General features: G+C 41.9%; 1 protein-coding gene across 3 annotated transcripts in view; it reads left to right on the top strand.

Moving 5' to 3' along the window:
• Nucleotides 1–19406, top strand: part of LOC146597464 (protocadherin-15-like) — a 593579-nt gene that overhangs the window by 255835 nt on the left and 318338 nt on the right. For all 3 annotated transcript variants that reach the window (XM_085302026.1, XM_085302025.1, XM_085302024.1), the window contains exon 6: nucleotides 12516–12563. The gene's annotated coding sequence lies outside the window, so the exon portion shown is untranslated. The remainder of the gene's footprint in view (nucleotides 1–12515; nucleotides 12564–19406) is intronic.

Raw genomic sequence — 19406 nt, 5'->3', positions numbered from 1 at the left:
CTGAGAGATGTTTAGTTCGTGAATGTGGTCGAGGGGTACGCAGCCGGCCCCTGGGGCTGGCTTAGGGAGGAAGCTTTTGGGCAAGGGCTGGTTGCGGCTCTGGTGACAGTTTGCACTGGCAGAGGCGTTTCAGCTGCTTCCTGCTCAGGGTACAGGAGGGACATTTCCCAGCCTCTTGGGGCCTCCTTTTTTTGGTGTAAGAATGCCTTAAAGCTTTTTGAATACAGTTTTCTGGAAATTACCCTTGCAATTATCCTTTCTGTGTTTTGACAGCCTTTACGCAACCGTCTCTGAAAGACAGTGTGACATGTTGCCTGTATYGGAGGAGGTGTGGGTGGTTGTGGACCTATAATAGGCGTAAATACTTCAGCATAACAATACAGCTCTAGAAAATGAARCCTAAACCACCCTCTGCTTTATTTGTCCTTTTACGGTGCTGCACTGGTTAGCTGAGCGACAGGGCACGTTCTGCTGCACATCCCAAGTTTGAGTAGCTGTTCCTGGTGGTGCCAAGGTCTGAAATGCTCCTGAATCACTGCCATGATGGAGATAAATRGTCTATTAATGGGTGACTGCGTTTGAATGTAGTGTCAAACTGTTCTTTGGAAACAACACATTGCATGGAGTTCTCCTCCCTGCTATCTGCCTTGTTCTCATTTTTCTTGTCTTTTCTCCTTACTGCACTTCTGTTCTTCTGTTTGAACTTTTTCTCTTTTGCCTCCCTCTGCCTTTACATGTTACCTCTGTGTACTCTTTTAATCGTTTTTTTTGACGTATCTATCCATCTGGGTCCACTCTGAGGGAGGCATTGGAGCACCTTTCGCCCCCTTGGCTGAGCTGCATGGCTCCTGGCTTGCCCTTTTCCAACGAAGAGGAAAGGAGGTGAGCCTTAACCCCATGAGCTCTACCTAGTGCGAGGAGGAGGAGGGTCATGCCACTCCTGACCTGCCCRGGAAGGAAGGGAGGACAGGCTAATAGCCATGTCCTCATCAGCACTKTGGCCACCAGTGTGTGCCTGTGCTGAAGACAGCGCTTTGTGGGCATGCTTGTGATGATGGGGAGCACCTAGGCTGAACAGCTTCACAAGCAAGCTATTGCGATTTGCATATATTCCCCAAACAGAAAAGATGGGCTTTTTGTCAAAGTGTGCATAAATCTTTAGTATTTTAGTATTTTTAGTATTTAGTAAATAAGTTAAAATCTCTTAGAGCCATAGTTAAAAGTCTTACAGCTTTGGTACTTAGGAGGTTAGAATGTCATGCCAGCGTGTGTATTCATGAGCAGTGTARTAGTAGAAAAATTGTAGTGGACAGTGGAGTGCTTGCATTATGGTTTTTTGATACTATGAGTTTGTAAAATCCAGACTGAGCCTGTGCTTAAAGCCCCGGAAGATGTCCTGGAGCAAGATGGGAGTTCGCGCCTGAACGGTACAAGTGTGCTTGTGTCTGCCCCGAACTGCCCCTCAGGCACTAGGTAGAGYGGCTGTTTGAAGAGCATACTCTTTTCAGGAACTTCGGTAGAAAAGCAGGTACCTGCTCGCCTGAGGCATTTAGGGAATTTCTTTCTACGCTGCTGAGAGTCACCAGGGAGGTCCCCTTTGACACTCAAGTCTGCTGTCTTTGCTTTTCTGCAGAAGTGGGCATTCCTCCATCTCTTGTGCTTCCAAGGCAGTGGGAACCAGCCCGGTTCCCATCTGCGTTCCTCCCTCTAAACTAGCGACCACACAGCATCCTTGTGGCATCTGCACTAGTTCTGCAGTYGAGGCATTTATTCACTTGTGTGTTGACCTGTGCTATGATGTGGAAAGCACAGAACGGCTGGGACATACTCACCTTTGAAAATCCCCAGCAAGTATATTGGGTGGTCTCTGAAGGCATAGATGGAGGAGTTAGGAGGAAACCCGACCTGAGCTGAGGAGCAATGAGAATCGAGGAGGAGCAGCCAGCTCCCTGTCAGTCTGCACGGACCTTTCATTTATTCAAAAAGAGATTAAGGAAGCATATAACTTTGTTGCTGCAGAAGACCTGCAGAAATTCTGGTACAGAAATGTACCAGAATTCTGGTACATTGGTACAATTGCATCACTACTTCTTCAGTGCTATCCTTCCTGCCCTCTCAGGTGCCAGCCTATTGCTTAAGCAGAAACAAAACTTTCTTAAAAAAAAAAACAGGTTTAGGAGGAGGAAGAGTCCAGAGAAAGTGTGTGTGCGTGCGTGTGTGCGCACGCGCGCGCGTGTATTTGTATATAAAGCCAGTCACAACCTTGTTTTTGTTGAGCGATCTTCAACTTTTAATTTTTCAGAAGTGTGCAAATTCTCATAAGGCATCGCTGCAGTGAATTTAAATTAGTAAAGGGAAAAATTGTATAGAGGTGGTTATATTTATGCATAAAGCTTCATCTGTACAAATATTTTATAAAAGTAGAATAGTTAAAATTACGATTAGGACAAAGGTATGACATTACCAACTATTAAATAAAATATGTGCGATAGTGCTGAGAAGTCGTACCAGCTCAACCATCTCAAATTCTTTTCCTGGGCTTTATAGCTGAACTGTTCCTTTTTCTAACATTTTTTCTCCAAAAATGCAGTAGTTTTGCACCATCTCTGCCAGTCTGTCAGAGGGCTCTGATATRTGAAGATACCCATCCATCTAGCATGAAAAGATCTGAGCTAGAAGAGTTGAGCCAACCTTTGGGATTTGGAGTGTGAATATTTTCACACTCCATGGGGTAAAATATCTGTCTTAAGGTATTTTTAAGTTTRGTTTTCTTCCTGGGAAGAAAAAACACACTCCACTCTTTTTCAGAAGTGAAATACTGAGTATTTTATTCTACAAATAGTTAATTAAATGCTTCTTCCCATCATAAGAAGCGTTGGGAATATAATCAGAGTTTCTTCACTAATTTAAGGAATATAATGCAAGCGTGCAAGGAGGAATAGATAAAGTTAGAAAAATAGTTACAGAGATGATGTATATTCAAATCATCAGTCCTAATGAAATCCATCCAGAAGCCTTACAGAACTGGCCAGAGCAATCCCTGAACCCTTATCCAGAACCTGTGCTTGAGACTGCCGGGTGACAGGAGGGGATAACAAATCCAAAAACTACTGACCGGTCTGTACTGGGACAAAGAGGAGAAAAGCTTTGCAACACCTAGTTTGAAAGTGCACGGTTGATGGTAATTTCACTACTCAGTGAAGCTACATCCCTGCAGGTCATGGCTGAAGCGGTAAGACGTTATCTTACGTATGTGCTGTCAGACAGGGAAGCGTCTTCAARTCATTTGTCGTGAGCCCATGACAAGTATTAAACATGAGCCTGTCATGTTTAATTTTTTTCTTCATTGGCTTAGGCAGTATGCTAAAGACTAAAATTGCAAAGTTGTAGATGATACCAGCTTCAGAACGGTTTGAAAGCACTTTGACAAGGACAGAATTGTAATTTCAAATGATGTTGACACGTGAAGTAATGATTTGAAATAATTAAGATTTAATTTAGTCATGACAAGTGCTAGGCAGTACCGAACAGAAAATTACTGGCTCTGCATAGCTAATAGGACTAAGAAAGGCCTSAAGAAGGGCAACGGGATGGAGTGGCTTGGCCTAAGTGTCAGTCAGTGTCAATCAGTGTCAGTTTTTCTATATGTTTTAAGCAAGACAGAATGCATGWAGAGTAATTACATACCTTTTTGGCTAGTTGCCATGAAAATAAATTAATGACTACTTTTATCCATGCAATAAATTAACCCAAAAAGAAGGTTAGCATACTGATTTAATTAATGCGGTTCAATCCCATTAATGTATTGTTTTATTAAGCAATGCTATGGCACAATTAAGAGTTATAAGTAAATAAACAGTTTATAMCTGTGGAGCTATTAATTAACGCTAAATTACAATAAAATGAACAAAGCGACAAAAACAAGCCACATGTTTTTTAAAAAAAATAGTGCATTGCAAAAAAAAAATRTATGTAAAACATTTTTTAAAGAATTTGCAGAAATCAATGCTTATATAGTAAGATGATTGTAAAAGTGGAAGTGGGGCAAGAAGAACATTCCTTATAATTTTTCYATTTGAAAGACCAATACGCAGCCAGGTGTTCTTAAATGAGCATTGAAGCAAGATTCTCAAGCGCAAATTTAGAGTTTTCAGGGAAGAATCTGAAAAATAAGCTTAATGTCTTCTTGAGGCTTGATCTGTTTTTGACACTTGTTTGTTTTTCTAGAATACAAATCCGAACAATTCATGCACTGCTAACCTTTAATTTGGCTGTGATGTATTAATACTGCAGCTCAGACTGTCCTCATTTGGAGGGTCTTGGCTGTCACGAAGCGCGAGTTTGCATGCTTAAATGGTTTGCTGGAATCAATGGTTCACAAGTTCTGGAAATCCTGCAGGTGTTCATTCGTCATTGTACATTAAGTAGAGAAATAGAAAACAAGTGTTAATAAAATGCAGGGCTCAGGGCCAGTGGCAGTACGAGATGAAAAAAAAAGTTTGAATTTCTTGAAACCTGGGGTCGAATCTAATTAAGACCAAATGTGTAACAGTAATCTGAAATCAAGTTTTAGAAGTGTCTGAGAACACCTAGCGGCAAGATTGCTAAGTTTAAAATACTCCTCTGGGAGGGTGATTTTGTTCTATATGAGGCAATGTTCATACTTCTCCAAATACATCGTTTTTAATATTTACTGGAATTTTCAAAAACATTTCACTTTGGAATCTATGAAAATTAAAATATTTTTTCCATTTTCTCACAAACAGAAGCTCTAAAAAGGTACTAAAACCTGGAGTTTTTCAGAAATAAATTATGTGAATTTACTCTAACGCCTAAAATGATTCTATCTGTAACTTGATACTGAATGACACTTCAAGTGCTAAGATGATATAAACAGATCTTCTGTAAGTATAAGTCAGCAGACTACTAGAAACATTTGTTACGAACAACAAAACAGTAGCCTTCTGCTTTCAATGATTGGGACAAAATGTTGTCCTTTTTATGAGTTTTAACAGAGCGGCTTGACAAATCTGTGATGTGCCACGGTTTCTGTTTCCTGCTATGTAAACTCAGAGTGTGTAAGTGGGAATGTGCAGACACATTGCTGCAGAGCATATACAGATCCTTGTGGAAATTCATACTCATAACGAGAGTATGAGTTTGTGATTCTTAATATGCTTGTAGATGCYGTTTGCTTCCAGGTACTAAACTTTTTGCAGGTGTATGTTGCTCTGAACTATAGAGGACATCAGTTTATGGTTTGGTTTTTAATTGCATTTATTATTAGACAAAGGGATGATGGAGGGAATTGAGCTAAGACTACAGGTTTCTGGGACCATAAATCTGTGACTCCTTTGAAATACATTGCTGCAGGTTTCCTTGTATACGTCCATGTAGATTGAATAAATGTTAACCAGACAGAGCCTAAAATGGGTGAATGGAAGTACTTTGCAGTCTGAGGAATGAAAAATTGTGGAAGCATTTATTTCAGAATAGCCTGTCCAAACCTKCCTGAACCTCTTGAAGATCAAGAAGGGCAATTCAGGAGAGTGATGAGGATACATAAATACGGAGAGCAATCACTTGTTTGAAGCTCAGTCTAATTGTGTCACACAGGTTTCTGTCATTGATGAACAGCAGTGGTGATGCTGGGGGACGGCACAGAGCCTGAGCGAGGGATCATGTCAGGGACTACRATGGAGAATGTCTGGTTCTGCTGAAGTTCAAGCTCTGGAATCAAACAGTCCTGGAGGCTCCTGCAGTGCATCARTGATAACTTCTTGTCACAGGTGGTGGAGGAGCCTACAAGGAAGGGTGTCCTGCTGGACTTTGTCCTAACCAACAAAGAGGGACTGGTTAGAGATGTGAAGGTTGGGGGCAGCCTTGACTGCAGTGACCATAAAACAGTAGAGTTCAGGATCCTGTAGGAAAGAAGTAAGGTAAGAAGCAGGATTRCAACCCTGGACCTCAGGAGAGTGGACAAGAGGCAACGGGCAGAAATTGAAGCACAGGAAGTTCCGCCTGGACGTGAGGGGGAATTTCTTCCCTGTGAGAGGGACGGAGCACTGGCGCAGGTTGCCCAGAGAAGTTGTGGAGTCTCCTTCTCTGGAGATCTTCAAGGCCCGCCTGCATGCAGCCCTGTCTAACATGCTGTAGGTGACCCTGCTGAGCAGGGAGGTTGGACTCGATGATCTCCAGAGGTCCCTTCCAACCTTACTGATTCTGTGATTGTATGGAGCAAGTAGTTGGAAGCACAGTGTTACTTTACAGCTGAGGAGCAGCTGCAGCAGTGAGTTTTGTTCTATGTGTGCTTAAACAAAACCTTAAATCCTTTCCCATCTCATGCAGAATTTGCACTTGGCATCTCTTGCTGTTGGTTCCTMGTTAGACAATTGTAAATATGATGTACATGGATCCATTTGGACTCCGGTGCATATTTAACTTTTGGACTAAGACTTTCCAAAGTGGACCCAGAGTCTTCACCGAGCGGGAATGRCTGGACTGCTTGGCCATGCTTGCTGGGAAGGCTGCCCTGCTGGCCCCCACCGCCCCTCATGTCTCGGCTGCTGCTAGGAGGTTTTTGGAAACCATTTAATGCCAGGTGAAGCAGCACCTACCGCTTCAGCTCGTCCAGGTTCCTCTTTGCCTGAAGCAGACCGAGAGCCAGCAGGCGCCCTGTGCTGCTGTGGGAGTGGGTCCTGGCAGGACAACTGTGAATAAGGCAGAGTAGTGCAAGGTATTTTCCAGCTTTTCCGGATTTCTCCTCTTTCAGGTCAGATCAGATTAGTGGGATTGGCTCACATTTTGAAAGATCCATCTTTTTCATGCRTCCTCTGGATAGAACAAGATTTCTTTGAGCCCTGATGAAACYGGAGGAGCAAGGCTGTGTCCCTGCCTTGTGTTAGCAGGAAGACAGCCCGAGCTCAGCGCTGCCACATTGGCTATCTTTTCCCATTGCCAGCTTTGTATCGTCAGCCAATTTTAAGATTGAGCATGCGTGGAAATGCCTTGTCTTTCAGGGAAAGAAGAGCTGTTTGACAGTCTCTGTCTTTCCATCCTGTATTATTATTTGTAGTGGCGTCCCTAGCAGTTTCTACCACAGTGCTAGGTATGGTGGAGTATTGCCGTTGGTTGTCAAAGTTATTTTATTTGCATGATTTTGTAAAATATGTTACATTATACAGTGAGGCAGCTGATCAGCCAAAGCATTGCCAAAGCAATTTAAATGTGAGGTAGTGTAAAATGGTACAATGACATAGGAAAAACGCAGAGCAAACACGGAGGAGTTTTGTTCATTTATTCCATAGATGGGTCAAACATGTGCTTGTTGATCCATAAGTGAACTTTTTTCTGATGCGCTGTGAAATTTTCAGGGGTCTGGATATAGGAAAAAAGTCCATGGAGACCGTCAGAATTTAAAAATATATATTTCAGGGGGTTGTATTTTATTACCACCAGTGAATTCACCAGATGTAGTTTGGATGCGGTTTGAGTTATATAGTGAGTTTTGAGACAGTATGGCACAAAGTAGAGCAAAAAAAAAAAAAAAAAAAAAAAAATCAGAGGCGAGCTTTTAACTTTGAGATTTGCTGCTGCGTTCAATCACCCCGATTCCAGCAGCTATCTGCAACCCTCACTCACTTAAGGCACTTTCAGCAGAGGCAGCAAACAAATATGTGATACAAAGTGTATTCCAGAGAGCAAGACGTAACACCAAAACAAACCACTTGATTCGAGTTTACTTTATATTGTCAAGAAAGATATTCCTGAGTTATTTTCCAGAAGAGGATAATCAAGTTCAACAACCAAACCTATAATTTTAATGCCAATTTTATTATGTTATTAGTGGATGATTGAGACTTTGAGAAGGTGGCAGTTTTTAAAAGATTTTAGGAAAAAGACTTAACTCTGAGTTTTGTGTAGTAAATAATGATTTACAGGCTTGGATTAGATCAATATTAGTATTTGTAGCGGACATAATTATACATAATTAATTTTGTGTTTTTCTGGTAAAAACTTAAATGTGCTCTTCAGGCAGAGTTGTAAAACACTTACCATTTCTTAGGTTTTGTTGCCTTACTGAGCGTCAACATGAGTAGGAATCTCAGCTGCCAAAGAAGCCAAGATCCGATGCACCCTGAGAGCAGTGGCGAGAGAACGATGCTGGGCAATGTACGTACTGTAGGAATCATTCTCGCCAGTGATTGCTTAATGAAAATGAGGATGGAAATTTTCCAAGATGCCTGAGAGATTTAGGATACTTCCCACCCCCAAACCTGGTCCTAGCTTGGTCTTAACCAGCAGCTACTTCTGTCTGCGCCTTGTCCGCGTTCGGTAAACAAAGTCTGGAAAAGAATTACCAGCTTTTGTGCAGAACCTACATCAGCACTTGCCAGATGTGACGGTTAAAACCGAGCGAACATAGACGCTCACACAGAGGCAGTCAGTCTTCAGACACGAGCTACAATATAACTGCAACTTTCCTAGGTCAAAGTCCCAGGCCTTGACCGTGCCAAACTCATAATGTCAGCGTACCAAAAGAGGCTGTAAATGTCCCCTGTGTCTGTTACAAAAGGTCAGGAGCCCATTTCAGGAAACCTGAGAAACAACTCCTTCATATGCTAGGACCATTTATACTTTCCCATCTACTCTCTCAGTCTTCAGAAAAATGAAAAACAAGTGCCTGCGTGCAACCATGGTTCGAACCTGTCCCTCAGGATCTTGACATTGCTTGGGGGTGTTCCCAGGATCAGCGTTCTCTTCACCTTTCTCTTTCTCACRCTTGTCCTTTTCCTCTCCTTTAGGTGAAATATTTTACACTTTTTTTTTCTGTAGTACTAAACAAGAAGAAAAATGCTGTCCTTCAAAGAAAACATGGTCTTTGAAATATACTGAAAAGCTATGTCTCAGATTTAATGGCAGGAGTTGTTTTTCAGCCAGTCATCACTTGTAGAAATTAAACTCATCCAGAATTACTGCCTCAAAAATGTATTTAGTCAGCAAAGCTTTATGAAATAATTATACAAACATGCCACTTGTGCTTCCTCTGTAATTAAAAGAAATGTATACATTTACTGTTGCAAGGAAGCATGGCAGCAGCGTTTCATAAGGTCTTCCATTGACTCTTCCGTCGCCGAGAGGATRGCAGAGCATGTGAACAGCCAAATGTACAGTCTACAGTAGTGAATTTGGCATCTGGGCTGGAAGGCTGTTTACTGCTTATCTGAAGRATCCCCAGCTCTCGCCGGTGAAGGATGACTTCAGGTGATCCGTGATGCCTCCAAACAGAGAAAATCTCTAAAGAYGCAGTCTCATTTTACTCTGCCATGCTAGAGTTCTTTTCTCCGTGCTTTCTCTGGGTTCCCCTGGGACTGGTTTCCCCTGGGACTGAAAACAGGTAATACTTTGTTTGGAGGAGTGGTGTGGTTTGCAAGTGARTCTTCCAGCTATTCCTACTCACCACATTTTGGGGCATATGAATGTRTCTTGGCCCTTGTAATTTAGGTTCCCTTCAGAGGAAACTAAACTAGAAGCTTCAGTCTGGGGGCAATATGAGAGTCCAAATGAATAACTGGTCCTTCAGGCAGCTTTGAACCACACGTATGGCAGGGTTATAAAGCCCAAAGTAAAACCCAAATTACATAGAGATGAAATGGGTGCAGTGCTGCCTGCTTTCATCTTCTGATGCACTGCCCTTGCACCAGATCACTCACTGATCTAACAGCCACAGTCTGGAGCTGTGGCGTTATCCTCTAGCGCAGCGGAAAATGCAGAGATGGAGTGTCTTTTTTTTTTTTTTTTTTTAATATTAAAATCCAAAGCATTCACAATCTGAACAGATTATTTTTTGGAAACTAATATGCATAACTAAAAGCTGTTGATGATTGCGAGGAAGAGCGTTCTATAGTGTGTGAGCAACACACAGAATGATGCATCTTCATTACAAAAATGCGAAGTGATGATCATTTATCATAAGATTACCAACAATAGGCATTAATCTCTTAGTAAAGCAAGTAGTAAACATCGTTCCCATGGCAATACAGTTCGTTCTGTTCCTCTGCCTCAGCTACAGGCATGGAAGATTGGACAGTCTCTAGGACTAATTGGAGACTTAATGCTGTAGATTTTGGTGGGTGAAATACATAATTATCCTGGTAGAATATCAAGTTAGCAGCAGCTATGACAGTGATGAGATGTGCCTGTTTTTGCAACAGACCAGTGCACACACTGGAGGAACAACTTATCCTCCCCTCCCCATTATTATATACTAAATCCATTTATATGACAGAATATGAGTTCTCTCTGGAGTAAATACATTCATCTACTGAAAGCTGGTTTTTTCATGAAAAAAAAATGTCAAATTGTCTGATTTTTTCGGGCGTACAAGCAGCCATTTGCTGTTAGTTCTGCGGYCTCAGAAATTAACTGCATGTTGTTTATTTTTGTCCCGATACACTTATTTTTGTCCTGATACGCTGGTTGAGGTTCTGTTTTTGTGTGTGTATGGTGAGAGAAAGGATTTGGTCAAGCTGACCTGTTCTGAGAAAAAAGGCYGTGTATTTCCAAACTCATAAGGTTCCTTCTTAACATAGCTTACCAGTATTTATTGAAATACGTATTTTGAAGGTTAATCAAATACCATTCTACTTCCCCTCAGGTGGTACTTTGTGTGAAGTCAGCATAACATGTTTTCAAATGCATCTTCGCAAACTTCCATCAACCATAAAAGCCTTGGGTTGTTGTGTAAATCTGACAGCCCAACCTGCCATGTGCTTATTCCACTTCAGAACAAAACAGCAGTTTCAGTTAATGCAAAGCAAACCGTGTATCCCTCAATGTGCCTGATTTCTGCTTCAGGAGCATGGAGGACTGACTAAAATACACTCAAYGGTGAATAGCTTCTGTGCTGTCAATTAATAGCCTTTAGAATGAGTTTTGCTGTTTTATTGGTGTGTGGAAGAGCCATAGCTCTTAGTGTGTTCCAGACAACTGAGTACTGTTACTTAGATAACAAGCACTGGAGTAAAAGAGAAGTCTGCAGCCTGCAAAACATCTTTGCTTCGTGTGAAATTGTCCAACGATAATGCTGACAAATGCTCTCTCAGGAAAGATCTGCGTTTTGCAGAATAAGGGAGGTGAAATGAGCCCAGTAACTTTACAACTCGTTTTTAAAGCCAACCAGTAACTATTTACAACCTCCCCCAAATAAAGATCCTGTTCAGATGCCATGAGTCAGTCTCCTCTCTGGAGATTCCTGTTGTRTACAGCGAGCAGAGCTCAGCTCGAGCTGCAAAAGGCAGTTTTGCAGCACGCATGGTGAGCCTGACGGGTTTGGAATTGTCTGAAGTAAGTTTGGGTTCGACATGTTCTGCATGCCTAGTCTGAAAATAAGACCTTGTACAATTTTTGGCTTCAGATTACTTTTTCAGCCTGTGTATACCCTTGGAGTATGGAAACATTCAGAGCTGCAGACTCAATTTAGGTTTAATTCTACCAAAAATGGCTAACAGTCACATTTTCTACATGACTCAATGTGCTGTCCAAAAACTTTTGTTCCTCAAAATAGGTAGCCATATGCTACTAGCTAGTAAGCATGCACAGTTGCAGAAGCCTGGTTCAAGAGGCTCAGGACAACCTGAGGCAAGAAAGGGTCTACAGACCTACTGAGGTCTACTGATCTACCCGGTTTGCCCATTGGCATCGCTCGGGGGAAAAACAGGCACGCCCAGTGACGACTGCCTGCCTGCACTGCCCAAACCAGCACAAAACCAGGAGGACCCCGTGTCCCGGGTCTCACACTGGAGAGTCTCTGCCCACTGCCCACCAAAAGGCAACCCTTCCTAGAGGGGAAGGGTTGAACATTCTGCCTTGGAGTGGTGGGAAAAGAAGAAACCTCAGCTGTGAGAGTCCGTGCTTTGAGGCCCAAATGCTTCTTTAATCTCTTACACTTTTCTGGACAGACCAAATTTCCCTTCGGCCCAGTCTCACCTGAGACTGGAGGAACGGCCCCCAAAATACTCTCCTCCCCATCAGTTATATCCTCCACCCCAGGGAAGTACTCACTGAACAGAACAGCTCAGGTAATGTGCCCCTTCCCGCATACATAGCGAAGAACTCTGAAACTCTAGTAGGAGATTTTACTGGGAAATGTTTTAGATTGGGAAAGGGCAGAGACTGTATCTAGCAGTAGAAAAAAATAACAGATAAATGCCTGATAGATATATTTTATGGTAGATTTTCTAGAAGAATGAAGGTCGTTGTGAATTTTTGCTTAGCTTCTGTGTGGACAGACTTGAAAATATATAAACTAATTTAATGAAAACCTCAGGCATTCTTTTCTTGTTGTTTTTCTAATTTGAAGCTGCCTCTATGAGAAATAAAATAACAAATATCAGAAGCTATGTATTCTGCTTTAATTGTTTGGAAGGCTTATAATCATATGATATTAGACACTGTTCTTAATTAGTGATCAAAATAGGAACAATATTATTAACCTTCAGTTTCCTGTTTTCCAGGTAATCAACCTATGATCTCATCAGCCATGGCTGAGAAGTACGATTAAGGTACCGTAACTTCCCTTTTAGTCTGGGCATGCCTTTGGCAAAAACGTTCTCCAAAATATGCTCTCTAATAAGCCATTTAATAACCTGCATTCCTTGAAGTTCAGTTCACATCTGGACTGGCTGATTTATTTATTCATTTACCACTTGGTCCGCTGCCTCTTGTGAAAGCTAGTTAATTTTTTCCTTTCACTCCCCTCTTCTCAGGTTGAGCACTAGCATTAGCGGGGTAAAGATGTCTGTCTTGTCTCTATTAAATCTATTCTATAGGTAATCCGTATCTTTTAGTTCTCTGTTTTTAGTGTTAGTAAGAATATCTTAAGATGTATGTACAGAGTTATATRTTGAGAATAATACTTGTGCCTGAAGGTCGTGTCCTTTAAAGATTAACTCAGAAAATGTTGTGGGGCAATGCTCGAAAATCTATCCAGGGGAGGCTTTTGGAATGATGTCTACTGCATGCTTCATAGCACTGCGAATTTAATTGTTGATTTGAATCACAAGATGGAAATCGGCTCAGCAACACTGCTATACCGCAGGGAAAAGATGGTTGTTTTTGCTGGAACTGTGTATCGTRACCCGAGCTATCTCTCTTCAAGGCATGTTCTCACTTGCAAATTTCTAGCTGCAATTTCAGATGAAGAGTAGCCAGATAGGAGAATGTGGAGTTATTTCAGGTTCCTTTTCCCTGACAAGTTGTACTGAACTTTGGTGGCACTGTAAGCTTCAGTGAAAAGAACATTTGCTTTCCCATGGAAAATAAACACGAATGAACAAAGTAGCACAGCAGTGCCATCAAATTAAAAAGCTACTGAACAGCATTGAACATTGTTTTCCTAAAATGACTTCAGCTAATTCTTGCCAGTGTATTTAGCTTGGCAGTATTCCTGTTCCACTTCTAAATGCTCCACTATCGGTTTGATATTGCCATTGAAGTAGTAAACTGTAAAAGCATGCTGAAATACCGAATGACCAGTTAAGTTGTTGCATCCAACAAACAGAATTGTTGCGGCTGTGTAATTTATTTGAGAAAGAGTAAGGATAGGCAAACTCTCATTTTTGTTAGTTACTTCCTTTGTAGGAACTGAATACATTACTTTTTTGATTTTGCCTCTGACCACCCCAAGTCCTGGAGCTGCAAAATTCTTAATAGATATTTCAGAAGAGGGATGATGCCCTCTGACTGGCGGATATAAACATGCATGCAAAAGGCGCAACGAGGAAATTCTGAAAAGAACATGTAGGTTAGGTTGTTTCAATGCTGTGTAATGTCTTAGGACAGATTTTGAACAAAGAGTAATCGAGAGCATTATCATAACTGAGAAAATGCAGAGAAGTTTCATCTGTAGATTTTGTCAGACCAACTTAATGTTTCTTTCTGCTGAGAACATGTTGGACTACAGTTATGTGATGGRCTTAAGCTATCTAGATTTAAAGGAAGCATTCAAGTGCCGTTCTGAGAGGAATGTATTATTTAAAGCAGAGATGGTATAGATTAATACAGGAATTATAAGAAGCTGGCTTAGGCAGATAAGGAGCTGGGTAAAGAGGGGACTATGACGGGATGTGCTGAGAGGCAAGTTACCAGACTGCAGGAGTTAGTAGAAGTATTCATTAGGGATGGGTCTTGTGACCAGTCCTGTTCAGTATTTCCTTCAGTATCCTTGGTACAAGGTCTTCATACCATTTTTTTTAAGCTACTGTAATACCACGGAAGACAGAATTATTATGACTTTGTGGATTAGTGTAATGAAGACAGAATAAAATTTAATGTAATAAGTAGACTGTCATTCCCTTAGGGACTAATAACAGTATATTTTACTACAAGCAAGATACTCAGTATATGTAAGTTTAGCTTTTTTTTGTGAAAAATGTGTTTGGTTGCAGCACATAGCTAAACAGGAAAAAAAAAGGCTTTTATAATCTAGATAGTTGTCTTTAAGACCTGGTTACTAAAGAATGGCAATTTTAATATAAATAATTAGAGCCTAGATACTTAGATTTTCTAAATTATAATGAAATAAAGCCTTGGATTTAGAATATCAGGTTCCAAACCTGATGCTGTAAAGCTTGAAGGGGCTGCAGGTACGAATCCTGACCTTGCCCCATGATGTTCAAGCAGGAGGTTGCAAGGCTACGAGAAGTAGCTTCGTGTGGCAGCTGAGGACCTGACCTTCACATATCCTAYCCATCTGCCCCCTCCCTTGTGATAACCTGCAGACAGCCCCAAAAACTAGGAGACGAACCAGTGCAGATCGCAGGCACTAGGTGAGCAGTCACGTGTCTTCAAGGCAACAACCCTCATCTAGCATGGATGTAACTGTAGTGGAAGAGCAGCCACAAATACAAAACTGGAAGCAGAGCAAGAACCTTAAAGCAGCCAGGAGAGACCTAGGAAGCTGTTAGCTGTTCAGATTTTAACGATTCTGGCTGCAGATGGGAGGACTGTAGCAGGACACACGTTCAGGAGAGGTCAGAGCAACCCAATACAACGGGAAGCAAATTCAAAAGCCTGCGAGCCCTGATTTATGGAAGAATTGCAGATAAAGCCAGCCCAGGGTATGTGTGCGGGTCCAGATTATTGTGTTGGGTCTCCTGTACGTTGGGTGCTTGCCTCACACACCGCTGGTAGAGATGTGTGCTGACTATGTGGATAAGCTCTGTGTCCTCAAGGGTGAAGTTTCTTGGAGGAACATGGAAAGGTTCACTGGCACACTGCCTTCAGGGTCATCTCTGAACAATCCTGCCTCCAGCTGAATGACCCTAAAATTGCAGAGGAGAGGGACATCTTAGAGCAATCCCACCTCCARATTAGCCACCCTGCTTTCATGCCAAAATGATACCAGGCTGATGAAAGGGGAGACGAGCCTAGTAATAGGCCCTTTCCAGTGAGAGATGAGCAGGAATTAGAGTTTAAAGGGAAAGGATGAGAAAACTGTACTTTATTATCATGCACTTAAGAATCTGTGCTTTCCCCAGATGAAAGGAAAACTCTTCACATGAATAAATACCTGGCCAGAAGACAAGAAACAGAGGGTAGGAATAACTGATCAATTTGCAGAGTGAGAGGGCAACACCGGCGGTGTCTCAAAAGAATCTGTGCTTGAACCTGTGATATTCAACTGATAAATGATCTGGAAAAGATGACAGAGTTTGCTGATGATGCTGTTATTCAGAGCAGTAAAGATGAGTGCTGACTGTGAGAAACAATAGAGGAGTTTTGCAAAACTAAGCGCCTGAGTAAGGCAACGGCAGGGGGGATTCAATGTAGATGAACGGAAAGCAAAGCATATGGGGAGGAAAAATATCCCAGATACGGTAATGGATGCTGAGCTGACCATTGCCCTTCAGTGCCCTAATAAAATGTTGGGCATAAATATAGATGGAAAACTAAAAAGATATTTCTATGAAAATGTTAACGTTATGCTCAGTAGCAGTAAAAAAGGCAAATAGTATATCAGGAGAGGAGCCAAAATACCCTGAAAATGTCACCCTGCTGCTTTATAAGCCTCTATTTCTTACTATAGCCTGAGTAGTGTGGAAAGWGATGAGTAGATTTCTTCCAAGGAACAGTTAAACAACGTAGCATTTATTGATGTGGAAAAAAGACAAACAGTCTGAGAACTGCCAAGAGTGACTAGGGACACACTGATCAATTTTATTTCCTATGCAAAAGGAAGGAGGTGTCAAATAATATTAGAGGACGGCGGGTGCAGGACTCATACATGGGAGGGCTCTTTGCAMCAGGCGCTGCTCATTGCCATTTCCAAGCTGCGGCATGGGGACAGAGCTAATTTTTTTTGCATAGGGGCAARCAGCAATGAGATACATTTATGAAAGCAAAATGTAACAGGGCCTGATAAGTCTGAAGGCTTTACTTTTTACTCAGGAGGAAACTGAGCTGCAAGTGCTTGAAAGCTGGGATAGAGTTCTGGGAAACACCACTCTGTGATAGCTCTGTTCTTCCCTGGAGGTCTGCTGCCATCCCGGAGGCAGTGAGCAGCTTGACAGAGCTTTGTTTGAAGTGCTGCTCATACGCTGATATACAAGTTGCAGAAGAGAGGACCGAAGAGCCACCAGTGATGTAGCTATTAAAAAAAATAAATAAAAAAGGCTGAAAGTGACTTCAGGCTGCATCGGCAAGTGGGAGCAGGGAGGTGCTCGCACAGCAGCACAAGGCACCTGCCATCAGAAAAAAAGGCATTTGAACTTGAAAAGCTGTGGGAAAGGCTGAGCAAAGGGATGGGGTGTCTTTATTCCACAGTATTACAGGACTGATTTAGATCGACGTGCTTTTCTAACAAAATGAAGGTATGTAAAAATTCATTGGGGGGCGAATATGAGTGAGGGTGATTAAAAATCATGTGGACGTAACTGTCTTGAGTACATTTGGACTGGAAAGCAGAAGACATCTAACAGAGTAGATGAATGGAAATCTAGAACAGTTTTCCAAACAGTTAGCTGGGACAGAATAGCACTTTGCTTTTGCAGGGTGAAGTTTATGGGAGGAATTGCTTTTCTGGATGGGAGTTCACCTGCAGGTCTCGCTTACAGCTTGGATTCACCAGCAGCTGGGTGCTCCATTTGCTGATGTCCCCTGGCTGTGCAGGAGTCCAGGAGGACCTTTTTTACCATGATGCTTACTTTATGCCTGGGAAGTCTTTCCCTTCCTCCCATGTTTGACTGTTCTCCTAGGATCTTCTGGTGTTTTCARGTAACAAATACTCAGCCACCTCAGACTACCAGGGAGTCAGTCAAGCATCTCCTTACCTCCTCCATTTTCCTGTCACATACTGTAGTTTTTGAGACTTTGGAGTTCATCTACTAATGATAATAATTTGCTAAAAGGTATGTGGTTTTTAAAAAGCTGGTACTATATGACACACAGTAAATGAGGAGGGCAGACTGTGACCTTCTTCAGGCCACTTGGCTCTTAGCATTTGCTATGCGGTTGTTTGTGGTTAGTGGGGATTGGTGACCCAACTGGTCCTTTGCAGGCCTCTGTTCTGGTGCACCCGCTGAATTCACTAGCTGGATTCGCAGCCTACGCGCTTAGCATTAATCTGAAAGTATCTGAAGAGTTGTCTTCTCTCAGAGGATAAAATCTCTTGCCACTGTGCTTTCACTCCTGCGAACTCGGGAAGCACACAACTGGTTGTGGAGCTCCCGGGCACATGCTACGTGAGATGGCAATGCAGAAGCTGAACTGTAACACCAGCAGTGAAGCTGATGCCACCTTAATAAGGACAAGAGAATAATTCAGGCGGTTCTGTGTGTGTATTCATCCGTGGTGTATAGATGACAGTGTCTCTGTAGCTACTGTTAAACTACAGAACTTRAAAGCAAGTGGAGCGTAAGAGACGCTTGAGCCATAACTGTGCTTGCTTTTGCCTAATACGGATTACAGCAGTGCTAAGTACTTAGTAGCGTGCATTTCGGCTTTGGGCTGCCAGTCTTCGGGCTTGGTTTTGCAGGAACTCCTGTTGCCRTTTTTATGCTGACTTGCAAGCTGCAGAAGGTAGAGCTGGGTACCATCGCTCAGCCACGATCTGCCGAAATCTTCCCTCAGGTGGAGGAATCCTTCCAACAGGAAGGTGGCTCATGACTTTTTGGTAAAGCGGGACTGAGGCTGAATTCAGGTAATGTTAGATACATTAGGATCTACACCRTTTGGAGCCGTTGGCAGCATAGATGCTAGAAGTCTAAAAGTATATTTTATTGCGCCATTTTAAAGCATTTTGAGTATGATTAAATAATTTTGTGGGGATCAAGAGTAGGAGTGTCAGGTGAAAGAATGGAAAGGTAAATTAAAAAGCAGTTATGAATATGAAAGCCCWAGTCATGTGAACAAACATATTTTCGTAGGCTTGTTTTCTTTATGAGATTTAAAAGACTAGAAAATATTTTTCTCTCCTGTGATCTGTCAGTGCAAATAGTGTTACGTTTTTATCAGAACTGGAAAGTTGTGAGGGCTAAAAACTAATTTCTTCTGTTTTTGATGGAAAGAAGCTCTAGTATTATGAGTTGATTTGGGGGATTTAAAAAAAATCAGAACATGTGCACGTGATAAGATGAAAAATTGTGAGAGATGGATGAACTGCTAATGTCCTGGCACGTTTAGCTTAGCCTATCATGATAGGACCCTAAAGGACAGATGTTATGGAAGAACGGATATCCATTAGTATGTGATTGAAGGGGGAGAGTTTGAAATGTAGCCAGAACCTACAGATGGAAACTTTAAATAAATAAATAAAAATCAGCTTATGAGTAACGGATATAAATAATGCAGGGAATGCATAATATGTTTGTGATTGTTGAAACCAGAAAACAAACATGCTGCTGCATTATGAGCAATTTGCAGCTGATGGAGTGGCTTTGCAATGCAGTTTGCAGACAAGGAATTAGAGCCAGCCAGCCTCCTGGGTGCTTGCAAAAGTTACATTAGGACTCCGGTGAAGAGTACAGACTTTAATTTGCAGAGTTCTTTTTTCGGAGAGACGCTGTATTCTTCTCAGGTRCTGCAGCATGAACTAATTTGGGGATGTTTCATCCTAGATGAAACCTTCAGCTAATTTTGCAGATAAATACAGAAGAGGGAGAGAGAGAGGATGTGAGAGAACATTTGCATGTATGAGGGCTTATGTGAAGTGATAAGGGTAAAAGTAAAAAGAGTCATCCAGAAGCAGCCACAGCGAAGGAATAGCACAGAATCATCCTGAAGATGCACTTTTTAAGAAGGGTTTTGCACATTCTGTTATCAGCTTAGTGCCAAGCACACCRGGCACATGCAACGCTAGCCTGGCTGCCCACTACTTTCAGCCAYGAYATGTTTCTTACCAAGTTTCT

Source organism: Rhea americana, unplaced genomic scaffold, assembly GCF_003343005.1.
Source record: "Rhea americana isolate MKP2758 unplaced genomic scaffold, rheAme1 scaffold_183, whole genome shotgun sequence".
NCBI classification, from domain to species: domain Eukaryota; kingdom Metazoa; phylum Chordata; class Aves; order Rheiformes; family Rheidae; genus Rhea; species Rhea americana.
Note: the sequence above shows the minus strand (reverse complement) of the source record. Positions and strands in the feature narration are given on the sequence as shown.